Here is a 15714-nt window from a genome sequence, read left to right on the forward strand (position 1 = left end):
CTCCGTGGAAAGTGTAGTGCCACATTCACATGGAAATGAATCCGATCCGTTTGTATGAATAGGGTCCTTGATAATATACATTTCCAAAAGAAAAAAGGTGGACAGGGAAACTGAAAGATTCTCTTCATGAGGTTTTTTCTTTTAATAATGAGAAATGTAGTATTTCCAAACAAAATGACATGTAAAATGGTATTTGTCATTTTAAGCAAATCTGAAGATTTCGTGTAGCAGCTGAATGAATCAATCAGGCGTTGTGCTTGCGCGGAGATCCGGGAGAAGACGCAGCATCTTGGGTATGAATACAGACGTTCTGCAGGTTGCTGGGGTATTGCTGAGGCCACGTCCAGCACTGAGGCTGGCAGTAAGAAGTTCTGAAGTGGTAAAGGTAATCGGGTTCTGATCCTCACTTACAGGATGACACTTCTACGGCTCGGCTCTCAAACAGTCCACAATGGCAGCACTGAATATATGCGGATATTCAGAAATAACTGGACGCCATAATAATGATCAGCAAAAAATGAACAAACCTACACAAAACACAAGAGGGGGCTGCAAACGTGCCACCTACACCTCTCCCCATGGTGTACCAGCAATGCGGACCGTGGTCACAGAACGTCGGTCAGCAGCCACGAACCCCAGACATCGGAACAGCCAAATCTCTGAATGATCGAGCAACAGGGCGATCTCTTTCACCAACATGACTGAACATTGGGATGGTGTCTGCTAGACCCTGAGAAGGACGGAGCCGCGGACATATAAGGTCCCAGCAATAATCTTCACATCTGAGGGGAAAACTAAAAGGTTTTCAATTCTTCCAAAATGGGATGCATGACTGATAATGGCACAATCACTGGGAATGCTTTGTCTGATGACTGACTCGGGGTTACAGGGAACAATGATTTCATCTCCCAATAAATGCCACATATACAACCCCGAGATCCGGGTGTCAATACTGGGACTAGATAAACGGAGCGGCGTTCAGCACACACGGGCTCCACAAAAGCCGCGGCGTTACAGTGTTCATACACAGGCCGAAGCGCTGCATCTTAATTACTACCGCCGCCAAGACTCCGGCTTTGATATGGAAATGTCTTCTTGTCTTCACATACAGTCTCATGTGCAGCTATTCTTATCGGATTCATAAAAAATAAAGCAGAATTCAATCCCAACACCTGACCCTCCCACTTAGAAGTTTTTTTCTTTCCTAAGTGCAGTGTCACAATAAAAAGAATGGCTAATATTTCCAGAACGTAAGAACCAAGTGAAGACTTTGTGATTGCCGGGGAGATCAATATGGAGTCTCAGCTCCGGGGAAAGTTCTGCAGAGACCTGGAGGTAACATGAAGCTGTCGCCTTTACCGCCAGATTCCCAGAGATCACAGTAACTGGATTTACTATAGGAACAACACCAGAAATAAGCCTTGTATCGATACATGACCAATGTGAATTACCCACAAAGCGACCCCATCTGAACAACAAAGGGCAGGAAGTGTTTAATAGAGTGAGCAACACTGAGCCGGCAAGATGCCAAACGAGCGCGATCTCAGCCCTCGACAGGGTCCAGACACACAGCATAGGAAAGGGAGAAAGACTAATAATGGAGCGAGGGAAGTGTCCGTGTATAATGAGAGGTGGCACTGTACAGCGTCCATATATAATGAGAGGGGGTGCAGCACAGCGACCATATACAATGAGAGGGGGTGCAGCACAGCGTCCATATACAATGAGAGGGAGTGCAGCACAGCGACCATATACAATGAGAGGGGGTGCAGCACAGCGTCCATATATAATGAGAGGGAGTGCAGCACAGCGTCCATATACAATGAGAGGGAGTGCAGCACAGCGTCCATATACAATGAGAGGGAGTGCAGCACAGCGACCATATACAATGAGAGGGAGTGCAGCACAGCGTCCATATACAATGAGAGGGAGTGCAGCACAGCGTCCATATACAATGAGAGGGAGTGCAGCACAGCGACCATATACAATGAGAGGGAGTGCAGCACAGCGTCCATATACAATGAGAGGGGGTGCAGCACAGCGTCCATATACAATGAGAGGGAGAGCAGCACAGCGTCCATATACAATGAGAGGGAGTGCAGCACAGCGTCCATATACAATGAGAGGGAGTGCAGCACAGCGACCATATACAATGAGAGGGGGTGCAGCACAGCGTCCATATACAATGAGAGGGAGTGCAGCACAGCGTCCATATACAATGAGAGGGAGAGCAGCACAGCGTCCATATACAATGAGAGGGAGTGCAGCACAGCGTCCATATACAATGAGAGGGAGTGCAGCACAGCGACCATATACAATGAGAGGGGGTGCAGCACAGCGACCATATACAATGAGAGGGAGTGCAGCACAGCGTCCATATACAATGAGAGGGAGAGCAGCACAGCGACCATATACAATGAGAGGGAGTGCAGCACAGCGACCATATACAATGAGAGGGAGTGCAGCACAGCGTCCATATACAATGAGAGGGAGAGCAGCACAGCGTCCATATACAATGAGAGGGAGTGCAGCACAGCGTCCATATACAATGAGAGGGAGTGCAGCACAGCGTCCATATACAATGAGAGGGAGTGCAGCACAGCGTCCATATACAATGAGAGGGAGTGCAGCACAGCGTCCATATACAATGAGAGGGAGTGCAGCACAGCGTCCATATACAATGAGAGGGAGTGCAGCACAGCGTCCATATACAATGAGAGGGAGTGCAGCACAGCGTCCATATACAATGAGAGGGAGTGCAGCACAGCGACCATATACAATGAGAGGGGGTGCAGCACAGCGACCATATACAATGAGAGGGAGTGCAGCACAGCGTCCATATACAATGAGAGGGAGAGCAGCACAGCGACCATATACAATGAGAGGGAGTGCAGCACAGCGACCATATACAATGAGAGGGAGTGCAGCACAGCGTCCATATACAATGAGAGGGAGAGCAGCACAGCGTCCATATACAATGAGAGGGAGTGCAGCACAGCGTCCATATACAATGAGAGGGAGTGCAGCACAGCGTCCATATACAATGAGAGGGAGTGCAGCACAGCGTCCATATACAATGAGAGGGAGTGCAGCACAGCGTCCATATACAATGAGAGGGAGTGCAGCACAGCGTCCATATACAATGAGAGGGAGTGCAGCACAGCGTCCATATACAATGAGAGGGGGTGCAGCACAGCGTCCATATACAATGAGAGGGGGTGCAGCACAGCGTCCATATACAATGAGAGGGAGTGCAGCACAGCGTCCATATACAATGAGAGGGAGAGCAGCACAGCGTCCATATACAATGAGAGGGAGTGCAGCACAGCGACCATATACAATGAGAGGGGGTGCAGCACAGCGTCCATATACAATGAGAGGGAGAGCAGCACAGCGTCCATATACAATGAGAGGGAGTGCAGCACAGCGTCCATATACAATGAGAGGGAGTGCAGCACAGCGTCCATATACAATGAGAGGGAGTGCAGCACAGCGTCCATATACAATGAGAGGGAGTGCAGCACAGCGTCCATATACAATGAGAGGGAGTGCAGCACAGCGTCCATATACAATGAGAGGGAGTGCAGCACAGCGTCCATATACAATGAGAGGGAGTGCAGCACAGCGACCATATACAATGAGAGGGAGAGCAGCACAGCGTCCATATACAATGAGAGGGAGTGCAGCACAGCGTCCATATACAATGAGAGGGAGTGCAGCACAGCGACCATATACAATGAGAGGGAGTGCAGCACTGCGACCATATACAATGAGAGGGAGTGCAGCACAGCGTCCATATACAATGAGAGGGAGTGCAGCACAGCGTCCATATACAATGAGAGGGAGTGCAGCACAGCGTCCATATACAATGAGAGGGAGTGCAGCACAGCGACCATATACAATGAGAGGGAGTGCAGCACAGCGTCCATATACAATGAGAGGGAGTGCAGCACTGCGACCATATACAATGAGAGGGAGTGCAGCACAGCGTCCATATACAATGAGAGGGGGTGCAGCACCGCGTCCATATACAATGAGAGGGGGTGCAGCACAGCGTCCATATACAATGAGAGGGGGTGCAGGACAGCGTCCATATACAATGAGAGGGAGTGCAGCACAGCGTCCATATACAATGAGAGGGAGTGCAGCACAGCGTCCATATACAATGAGAGGGAGTGCAGCACAGCGTCCATATACAATGAGAGGGAGTGCAGCACAGCGTCCATATACAATGAGAGGGAGTGCAGCACAGCGTTCATATACAATGAGAGGGAGTGCAGCACAGCGTCCATATACAATGAGAGGGAGTGCAGCACAGCGTCCATATACAATGAGAGGGAGTGCAGCACAGCGTCCATATACAATGAGAGGGAGTGCAGCACAGCGTCCATATACAATGAGAGGGAGTGCAGCACAGCGTCCATATACAATGAGAGGGAGTGCAGCACAGCGTCCATATACAATGAGAGGGGGTGCAGCACAGCGACCATATACAATGAGAGGGGGTGCAGCACAGCGTCCATATACAATGAGAGGGAGTGCAGCACAGCGTCCATATACTATGAGAGGGAGTGCAGCACAGCGTCCATATACAATGAGAGGGAGTGCAGCACAGCGTCCATATACAATGAGAGGGGGTGCAGCACAGCGTCCATATACAATGAGAGGGGGTGCAGCACAGCGTCCATATACAATGAGAGGGGGTGCAGCACAGCGTCCATATACAATGAGAGGGGGTGCAGCACAGCGACCATATACAATGAGAGGGGGTGCAGCACAGCGTCCATATACAATGAGAGGGGGTGCAGCACAGCGACCATATACAATGAGAGGGAGTGCAGCACAGCGTCCATATACAATGAGAGGGAGTGCAGCACAGCGTCCATATACAATGAGAGGGAGTGCAGCACAGCGTCCATATACAATGAGAGGGAGTGCAGCACAGCGTCCATATACAATGAGAGGGAGTGCAGCACAGCGTCCATATACAATGAGAGGGAGTGCAGCACAGCGTCCATATACAATGAGAGGGAGTGCAGCACAGCGTCCATATACAATGAGAGGGAGTGCAGCACAGCGTCCATATACAATGAGAGGGAGTGCAGCACAGCGTCCATATGCAATGAGAGGGAGTGCAGCACAGCGTCCATATGCAATGAGAGGGGGTGCAGCACAGCGACCATATGCAATGAGAGGGAGTGCAGCACTGCGACCATATATAATGAGAGGGAGTGCAGCACTGCGACCATATACAATGAGAGGGAGTGCAGCACTGCGACCATATATAATGAGAGGGAGTGCAGCACAGCGTCCATATACAATGAGAGGGAGTGCAGCACAGCGTCCATATACAATGAGAGGGAGTGCAGCACAGCGTCCATATACAATGAGAGGGAGAGCAGCACAGCGTCCATATACAATGAGAGGGAGTGCAGTACAGCGTCCATATACAATGAGAGGGGGTGCAGCACAGCGACCATATACAATGAGAGGGAGTGCAGCACAGCGTCCATATACAATGAGAGGGAGTGCAGCACAGCGACCATATACAATGAGAGGGAGTGCAGCACAGCGTCCATATACAATGAGAGGGAGAGCAGCACAGCGTCCATATACAATGAGAGGGAGTGCAGCACAGCGTCCATATATAATGAGAGGGAGTGCAGCACAGCGTCCATATACAATGAGAGGGAGTGCAGCACAGCGTCCATATACAATGAGAGGGGGTGCAGCACAGCGTCCATATACAATGAGAGGGAGTGCAGCACAGCGTCCATATATAATGAGAGGGGGTGCAGCACAGCGTCCATATATAATGAGTGGCGGTACTGTACAGCGGCCATATACAATGAGTGGAGGTACTGTACAGCGTCCATATATAATGAGTGGAGGTACTGTACAGCGTCCATATATAGTGAGTGGTGGTACTGTACAGCGTCCATATACAATGAGTGGCGGTACTGTACAGCGTCCATATACAATGAGTGGCGGTACTGTACAGCGTCCATATACAATGAGTGGCGGTACTGTACAGCGTCCATATACAATGAGTGGAGGTACTGTACAGCGTCCATATATAATGAGTGGTGGTACTGTACAGCGTCCATATATAATGAGTGGCGGTACTGTACAGCGTCCATATATGAGTGGCGGTACTGTACAGCGTCCATATATAATGAGTGGTGGTACTGTACAGCGTCCATATACAATGAGTGGAGGTACTGTACAGCGTCCATATATAATGAGTGGTGGTACTGTACAGCGTCCATATACAATGAGTGGCAGTACTGTACAGCGTCCATATACAATGAGTGGCAGTACTGTACAGCGTCCATATACAATGAGTGGCAGTACTGTACAGCGTCCATATATAATGAGTGGTGGTATTGTACAGCGTCCATATATAATGAGTGGAGGTACTGTACAGCGTCCATATACAATGAGTGGAGGTACTGTACAGCGTCCATATATAATGAGTGGTGGTACTGTACAGCGTCCATATACAATGAGTGGCGGTACTGTACAGCGCCATATACAATGAGTGGCGGTACTGTACGGCGTCCATATATAATGAGTGGTGGTACTGTACAGCGTCCATATACAATGAGTGGCAGTACTGTACAGCGTCCATATACAATGAGTGGAGGTACTGTACAGCGTCCATATACAATGAGTGGAGGTACTGTACAGCGTCCATATACAATGAGTGGAGGTACTGTACAGCGTCCATATATAATGAGTGGTGGTACTGTACAGCGTCCATATATAATGAGTGGAGGTACTGTACAGCGTCCATATATAATGAGTGGTGGTACTGTACAGCGTCCATATACAATGAGTGGAGGTACTGTACAGCGTCCATATATAATGAGTGGTGGTATTGTACAGCGTCCATATACAATGAGTGGCAGTACTGTACAGCGTCCATATACAATGAGTGGAGGTACTGTACAGCGTCCATATATAATGAGTGGTGGTACTGTACAGCGTCCATATATGAGTGGTGGTACTGTACAGCGTCCATATACAATGACTGGAGGTACTGTACAGCGTCCATATACAATGACTGGAGGTACTGTACAGCGTCCATATATAATGAGTGGTGTTACTGTACAGCGTCCATATATAATGAGTGGTGGTACTGTACAGCGTCCATATACAATGACTGGAGGTACTGTACAGCGTCCATATACAATGAGTGGAGGTACTGTACAGCGTCCATATACATTGAGTGGCAGTACTGTGCATAACAAGAGGTGGTACTGTAGAGCGTAAGAGCTGGTACTGGGAAATGAGGCAGGACTGTGCAGAGCCCATATACACACAATGAGAGACGTGGTACTGTGCACAGTCCATACATTCTGTATATAATGACGAGATTTGCATGGTTCAGCAGCGTCCGTGCCATAGATTTTGCATGTATGCAGCCTAGAATAGGAGATTTCGCATTTATAGCAGCACCGTGGTAATGCCTCGTGTGCGCTTTCTCCCGGCCGCTGAGCAGTGGAGTGAACTCTAGTTTTGATAATAGAACTGAGAAGAATGTGAGTACTCTCAGCCCGCGCCTCCCGCCAATCTGGAAATACCTCTCTGCTTTTTATCAGGGCTGGTACCTGTCTCTGCCTGACAGAAGCCTCACAGGGGTGCACACCGAGCTGCCGGATCACAGGCTGATATATTGGGAATTTTAGTGTCCAGCTCCACGAAAAACATCTGAAAGGGTTTTTTTAATATTTTTTCTATATTATTTGTAATTAGGTGTTTGACGGGAAACACAGATCAGAATATTCTGATAACTGAGCAGCATCAAAACCGAGAAGTCCTGGATGTACGCCCCAATGGACAGCGCCCTTCCTGGGTGTACGCCCCAATGGACAGCGCCCTTCCTGGGTGTACGCCCCAATGGACAGCGCCCTTCCTGGGTGTACGCCCCAATGGACAGCGCCCTTCCTGGGTGTACGCCCCAATGGACAGCGCCCTTCCTGGGTGTACGCCCCAATGGACAGCGCCCTTCCTGGGTGTACGCCCCAATGGACAGCGCCCTTCCTGGGTGTACGCCCCAATGGACAGCGCCCTTCCTGGGTGTACGCCCCAATGGACAGCGCCCTTCCTGGGTGTACGCCCCAATGGACAGCGCCCTTCCTGGGTGTACGCCCCAATGGACAGCGCCCTTCCTGGGTGTACGCCCCAATGGACAGCGCCCTTCCTGGGTGTACGCCCCAATGGACAGCGCCCTTCCTGGGTGTACGCCCCAATGGACAGCGCCCTTCCTGGGTGTACGCCCCAATGGACAGCGCCCTTCCTGGGTGTACGCCCCAATGCACAGCGCCCTTCCTGGGTGTACGCCCCAATGCACAGCGCCCTTCCTGGGTGTACGCCCCAATGGACAGCGCCCTTCCTGGGTGTACGCCCCAATGGACAGCGCCCTTCCTGGGTGTACGCCCCAATGGACAGCGCTCTCTCAAGGCGTACCTCACGGACAGCGCTCCCTCAAATAAGATCCTACCGACAGAGCGGTCTGTAAAATTCCTCTAAAAAGTAAGGGACCCCTGTAGATACAGATGTAACCCACATTACTCCACAGTTGCCACTCATGAGAGGGTCAGCCATGTGAATGGACATTTACCGTTGGAACCAGGGCTTGTTTGCTGCTCGTTGAACGTCGATGTGCAGCGCCTCACAAGGTCTTTGGGTGAATGTCATCTACAGCGGGGAAAATAAGTATTTGATACACTGCCAATTTTTTTCAGTATTCCCACCTACACAGAATAGAGAGGTCTGTAATTTTTATTGTAGGTACACTTCACCTGTGAGAGACAGAATCTAAAGATAAAATCAAGAAAATCACATTGTAGGATTGTTACATAATTGCTTTGAATTTTATTGCATGAAATAAGTATTTGATCACGACCAACCAGCGAGAATTCTCTCTCACAGACCTGAAAGTCTTTATGTATGAAGCCTCCTACTCTGCACTCATTATCTGTATAAAAGACACCTGTCCATACAATCAACCACACTCTAACCCCTCCCCCATGGCCAAGACCAAAGAGCTGTCTAAGGACACCAGACCTGCACAAGGATAGGATGGGCTACAGGACAATAGGCAAGCAGCTTGGTGAGAAGACAAACTGAAAAACAGTTGGCACAATTATTAGAAAATGGAAGAATCTCAAGAGGACTGTGAATCTTCCTCGGTCTGGCGCTCCAGGAAAGATGTCACCCCGTGGGGTAAAGATGATTCTTAGAAAGGTCAGTAATCAGGTCAGAACACCACAGAAGGACCTGGTTAGTGATCTGAAGAGAGCTGGGACCACAGTCTCAAACTTTACCGTTAGTAACACACCACGCCGTCATGGACTAAAATCCTGCATGGTCGCAAGGTCCCCCTGATCATACCAGCATATGTCCAGGCCCGTTCGACGTTCATCAATGACCATCTGAATGATCCAGAGGAGGCATGGGAGAAGGTCATATGGTCAGATGAGAGCAAAATAGAACAATCTGGTATCAACTCCACTCACCGTGTTTGGAGGAAAAATGAGTTGAACACCAAGACCACCATCCCAACTGTGAAGAATGGTGGGGGAAACATCAGACTTTGGGGGGTGCTTTTCTGGAAAGAGGACAGGATGACTGCACCATACTCAAGAGAGGATGGATGGGGTTATGTATCGCGTTAGCTTGGCCAACAACTTCTCTCGGTAAGAGCATTGAAGATCGGTCGTGGCTGGGTCTTCCAGCAAGGCAATGACCAGAAACATAAAGCCAGGGAAACTAAGGAGTGGCTCCATAAGAAGCATTTCAAGGTCCCGGAGTGACCTAGCCAGTGTGTGACCTGAAACTCAATGTTGCCCAGAGAGAGACAGCTGCAAAACCTGAAAGATTTGGAGAAGATCAGTATGGAGGGGGCCAAAATCCCTGCTGCAGTGTGTGCAAACCTGGTCAAAAACTGCAGGAAACATCTGACCTCTAATTACAAAAGATTTCTGCACCAAATAATAAGCTCTGTTTTTCTACTGTACCAAATATTTATTTCATGCAATAAAATGTAAATTAATTATGTAAAAGTCATACAATGTGATTTTTCATTATTTTATTTTTAGATTCTGTCTCTCACAAGTGAAGTGTACCCACACTAAAAATTACAGACCTCTTCCATTCTGTGTAGGAGGGAAAACTTGCAAAATCGTCAGTGTATCAAGTACTTATTTGACCCATTGTATACACAGAATTGTGAACATCTCAGTTGTTTCCATCCTTCCAGCTAAAATTGATAGAGACCACTAAGTCTCTGTAGATGTTCACACACGTCTTATCTGCTGCCGGCGGCCCTGCAGATCCCACTGCGGAGCTTGGAGACCGGCTAGCTGGTGTGGTCCTTCACTATATGCCAGAAGCTATTCCTACATAATTTGGAATCAGTTTTTAGCTAAAGAGGGTTAAAGATGGCTGTGAGACCTGGAACTGAGTAACGGCTCTCAGCCACCACCCTGTACCTGGCCGCTGCCTGGAGACTTGTTGGACGGTGCATTGTGATTTAGCAGCAGGTTTCGAGATCTCCCTTATTAGGAGTCCTAATGCCAAACTAATCTGGAGCAGTTTGTGACATCCACAGAGGAGACGGCACATCATGAGCTCTGCGAACACTACAAATCCCAGCCACTGGTCTGCACAATGAAAGGAGAGAAGACGCAGATGGTGGTGGAGACGATACCAACACACAATGTACAGCGCCATGGTAGAGGATGGTGCTATAGATGCAACATTATTAAGAGACTACAAATAAAGAAACAAGTCATAGTAATACTGGCTTGCAAGTTTTGCGCTAAATTATTTGGCATCCATCTTTCTACTAGGCACCCGACTTGGGCAAGCACTGTCATGTAGAGAAGTAAATGGCGTCTTCAGAAGGCATTTAATGGGTTTCTGTGTGCCACGTACCCCACACCGTCCCATCATAACCAGTGTGCCAGTGCCACACGGCTGAGGTCTGCGTCAGAAGACTAAAAACCGAAACAGTTACTACTCTGGGCAGAATAACGCATGTGGATGACGAGGAGCATCTGGGCCATGCTGCCTACGGTCACCTGAGTAGCCGACGGTCTCTTCTTCCTCCGCGTTAGTGGTGGTTTACTAATGAGACCAGCAACAAATCACTACACTCACAACCAAGAAAGCTGTCGGCTCACGTAACTGGAGGATAAAAGACACATATTAGTAAGCCCCTTCTCCGCTCCTCCATGCGGAGGGATCCTTGACAAAAGACCTTGGAAATGGAGCAACAGTTCCAGATACAATTCAAGGATAACACCTCCAAAAATGTATGTTGGAGCTGGTTAGAAAAAAAAAAAAAAAAATAATCAAGTAATGGGACAGAGCTCCAATTACATCCAGTGCTGTCCGAGCAAAGGGAGAACAGCCAGTCATATCAGTGATGTCATCACCAGGGGCGGGACTGGCATATAAGGGGTGTGGCCTCATCATTATATCAGTGATGTAATCACTGGGGGCGGGGCTGGAGTATAAGGGGTGTGGGCTAATCATATCAGTGATGTAATCACCGGGGGGCGGGGCTGGAGTTCAAGGGGTGTGGTCTCATCATTATATCAGTGATGTAATCACCGGGGGCGGGGCTGGAGTATAAGGGGTGTGGTCTCATTATATCAGTGATGTCATCACCAGGGGTGGCGCTGGAGTATAAGGGGTGTGGCCTCATCATTATATCAGTGATGTCATCACCAGGGGTGGCGCTGGAGTATAAGGGGTGTGCCCTCATCATTATATCAGTGATGTCATCACCAGGGGTGGCGCTGGAGTATAAGGGGTGTGGTCTCATCATTATATCAGTGATGTCATCACCGAGGGCAGGGCTGGAGTATAAGGGGTGTGGTCTCATGATATCAGTGATGTTATCACCGGGGGCGGGGCTGGAGTATAAGGGGTGTGGTCTCATGATATCAGTGATGTTATCACCGGGGGCGGGGCTGGAGTATAAGGGGTGTGGTCTCATCATTATATCAGGGATGTCATCACAGGGGTGGGGCTAGAGTATAAGGGGTGTGGCCTCATCATTATATCAGTGATGTCATCACCAGGGGTGGCGCGGAAGTATAAGGGGTGTGGCCTCATCACTATATCAGTGATGTCATTACCGGGGTGGGGCTTAATTATAAGGGGTGTGTGGGGCTGGAGTATAAGGGGGTATGGTCTTATTACCATCGTTCGGGGCCGTACAAATTGTGCAGTAACTCCGCCCATACAGTCCTGATGTTGGCACTGCTGTCAGAGTGTAATCTTTCAGTGCACGCACCCCAGCATTCAGTACTGGACAGTGTGTGCGCATGCTCACATAACAGGAAGAAATTAACTTGCAGATGGCTGTCAAAATTTAGCTGCCGACCCAAGCAGTGATGTCTCCAGGAATCTGCCCGGAGGCCGGATAAAAGGTCATCGAGGACCGTTAACGACCCGCAGGCCTGAGGTTCTCCACCCCTGGATTAGAAAGCTAGGTGACAGACTCTCTCCAGGTGCTAGTAGTGAAGCCCCTCCAATCTCAGGGTTTTTCTACACAGGATCCTTTGCTGTGCTTGTTGCTTGCGTTCTCACGTTCCTCATCAACTCGTCGTATAAAGCGACTTTAAGTGACAGACTACGGTAGATAAGACGTGGTGGCATGTGTGCAGAAGAGGTCGGGTGAGGCAAGGTGGTCGCTGGGCTGGCAGCGTCCATCTCTGCACACTCCGCTGCTTTCATGTGTTCACACTTCTGAATGTGCTGCTGATCTGAGCACATTAACCCTTACTGCTCCAGGGCTCCTGGACTGATCCATATCCGCAGATCTGGATTTCATATTGTTTCATGTGAAGCTTTGGAGCTCGAGACCCAGAAAACATTTCTACACAAACAGTAGGGAATATACCATGCCGCGGATTTGCTGTCACTGCCTTTTTACTCCAATAGGTCTTGCAGAAATCCATGGTCACGATGAAGAAACAAAATCTATTCAGATGTATGGAGTGGATTTTTGCAATGAACAAATTTCTGCACCAAAAAATGGCAAGTGTGAATATCCCTCTTGTGAGTCTTCCTTGCAACGACTTCTCTACCAATGTCTCTTCTACTGCTGAAGCATTGACAGTTCCAACAGAGATGGAAAAGTCACTGCAGACCATTGGGGCCCTCAAGTCTCCAGGGGCCACATGGGAAATTAACAACCAACAAGTCAGGAGATCTAGTCAATGATCGAGCAAGAGACATAGGTAATATATTCATAGCAGACAAGATAAGTGACCGAGTACCTTGTAGTGTCTGTAATCAGTGCCTATCCTTCATTATATATTATATACACACACACACACACATACAAGCACCCAGGACGGGAAATGTACAGGACCTGAAGCGTGACCACAGAAATTTATTTTTTTCCGGTAGATGGGAACAACTAAACATTCAGCAGGAAAAAATTACCATAACCCCAAAGTCTGAGTCTGAAGAATTGAGATAATATTCTGACACTCCAGGCACAACCATAGTACTCAGAACATTGAGGACCCCTTTCTAGATCACTGGGGGTCTACAACCATCCAGACTCACAGACATAGTCTCCAATTCATCGAGGCTGCTGTGCACTCCAGTCTTGATGAATAGTGAGCTGGAGTAAGAAGCAAACTCAAAAGAAGGAAGGCGCCAAGAACCAAACCACACACCTCTCAGCTGCCGTGCGACTCCGCAGTAGGCGCGCTCCTGTCTGGGATATTTCTGTAGTAATCTATTCCAATTACTTTGTATAAAGTGTAAATTATGAGACACTTGCACTCGGTCATTGTTCCCCCTTGGTTAAGCTCTGCCCACTTTCCCAAAAGTTGGACGGTCGGGTCAGGGCCTGTGTAAAAATGGCAATGCACAAAAAAATCTGAAACATTTCAAGCACTTTTACATCACAAGCCTTGATACACCGAGACTATTATGAATATATCGAGTCTGCTCAGGAATATTACCACTAAAATTAAGGCTTCACCCTCAGAAATACAAAAAGCCTTAACACCCGGCCGGAGTCGTGGCCTCCAATAATGTCCCGAGTCGTCTGCACCATGTGAGATCTGTGTGACAAGATCATCAGGAAACGCTGTACAACCAGCAGACTCTAGGAGCGGACGCATGAAAAACAGAGACTATGGACAGAAAACCACAGCGAAAATAAAAGCACATTTTTATATATTTTTGGTGCATTTTATTTGCTGTTAACCCAATTCTGATCTCAATGGTGAAAAACAGCATTAGGTCAAGTTCAACAGCAGGAGCTTAAGTTAAAATCTGCTCTCTTTACAGCAAAAAACACAGCATTAATAAAAAAAAAAAAAAAAAAAAAATCACAAGGGTGCGGATTACGTGTGTTGTGTATATACAAAACAAGTTTAATAAAGTTAGCCTTTAGTCAATAAAACATTTTGAAAATGATGCAAAAAACTTTCCTTTTTCAATGCTTTTTACGAGTAAAAAACGCTGCAAAACCACTGAATTGATCTGACCATCTGTAGATTTAAAAAACGCGGCAGGTTTCAAATTCAGTCAGGAAAAAAAAAAAAAGTGTGTGCATGAGATTTCAGAAATCTCACAGCGTTTGCGGTTTATGCGAAAAGCAGCTTGTAACATGCATAATAAATGCAGCAAGAATGGTGCATGTGAATCTAGCCTTAACATGAACGTGTCAAAAAATGCAAGGGAAAAACAAACAAACATCTTTTGTATGAGATTTTAGAAATCTGATTCAACAAAATAATAATAATAATAATAATAATAATAATAATAATAATAATAATAATAATGCAATGTGTGAAAAATCCCCAAATCATCCAAGTAGGTGCTGTAGATCAGAGTCTGGTTATCATACAAGAGGAAACAGGGATAAATCCCACATCGAAAAGCAATAACAGATTAAAAAAAATTGTAATTAAAAAATCCTAGATTTGTGATACACAAAGTAGGAGATTCCCTCTTTTCTGCACACACAAGAAGGGAAGGAGTTAAGAGTAATGCTCTCAGCAGCTGGAATAAATGACAGTACATGGAGGAAAGACAACCGCAGCTTTTTATTAACAAGGCCTAATAGAGAAGGCAGCCAGTCGTGGCCTTGGGGCAGAACATTGCTGGTGATCCTTGTTTTTCTACTATAACATGCTTCCAGTAACGTGTAATAAACTTCTACAAGAGCCATAAATGCTTCAGATGAGCTGCCACCAGCACCGCACACGGCTAATAATACACAATGAGACAAGCAATGCAGCACAGAAATGGGATCTGAACCATGATCACATGCATGGTATACTGAGGACACGGGATCTCCTGTAATGACCACGGCCTACAAAACTCCTGGACACAGCCACGTTATCACTTGCAGATATTAAATGGTCACAATAAAATCTAAAAACTTTACAGAAAAAAGTCACCCGTTGTACCCCTATGAGTTTTCTCAACCTACCGTATTCATTTGAAAAGTTCTAATTATCCATCATCTCATCGTTTTTTACAGCTGCAATCAATTTTGGACAAGCCTCTTATTCTTCTTTTGGGCTCCCATGTTTCCTCACCCCTGTCTTTCCTCTCGGCTCCCAAGTTTCCTCATCCTTCTTCCTCTGGGCTCCCAAGTTTCCTCATCCTTCTTCCTCTGGGCTCCCAAGTTTCCTCATCCTTCTTCCTCTGGGCTCCCAAGTT

General features: G+C 47.6%; 1 protein-coding gene across 5 annotated transcripts in view; it reads right to left on the reverse strand.

The window, feature by feature from the left end:
- Positions 1–15714, reverse strand: part of SOX6 (SRY-box transcription factor 6) — a 650335-nt gene that overhangs the window by 619514 nt on the left and 15107 nt on the right. The gene's annotated exons all lie outside the window — the stretch shown is intronic.

This window comes from Dendrobates tinctorius, unplaced genomic scaffold (assembly GCF_039654945.1).
Source record: "Dendrobates tinctorius isolate UK_male_01 unplaced genomic scaffold, ASM3965494v1 ptg000168l, whole genome shotgun sequence".
Lineage (NCBI taxonomy): Eukaryota > Metazoa > Chordata > Amphibia > Anura > Dendrobatidae > Dendrobates > Dendrobates tinctorius.